General features: G+C 45.0%; 1 protein-coding gene across 1 annotated transcript in view; it reads right to left on the bottom strand.

The window, feature by feature from the left end:
- CHMP5 (charged multivesicular body protein 5) overlaps positions 1-322 on the bottom strand; it is a 13,900-nt gene that overhangs the window by 10,901 nt on the left and 2,677 nt on the right. The window lies entirely within an intron of this gene.

The raw sequence follows: 322 nt of genomic DNA, 5'->3' as shown, positions 1-322 counted from the left end.
CCCGTATCCCCTGCATTGGCAGGCGGACTCTTAACCACTGCGCCACCAGGGAAGCCCAAGACGGCCGATTTTGTATATCTAGGTGCCTTAGGGAGATTCCCAATTTGGATAGTCTGCTACCCACTCAAACTCAGCATGCCCAAACTCCTCAGCCTGCTCTTACCTTGGAAATGACTAATAATGGCCCCGCCAGTCTCTCACTTCTCTAGGTTGAGAACTGTTACATCCACCTTACCTTTCCTCTCTCTATTGTGTCTTCATGCACTGCCATCTTAGATTTTCAGAACTCACTTTTTTTTTTTTTTTTTTTTTTTTTTTTTGT

This window comes from Lipotes vexillifer, unplaced genomic scaffold, assembly GCF_000442215.2.
Source record: "Lipotes vexillifer unplaced genomic scaffold, Lipotes_vexillifer_v1.1 scaffold110, whole genome shotgun sequence".
NCBI classification, from domain to species: Eukaryota; Metazoa; Chordata; class Mammalia; order Artiodactyla; family Lipotidae; genus Lipotes; species Lipotes vexillifer.
The sequence above is the reverse complement of the archived record's forward strand: the minus strand, read 5'-3'. Positions and strand labels throughout refer to the sequence as shown.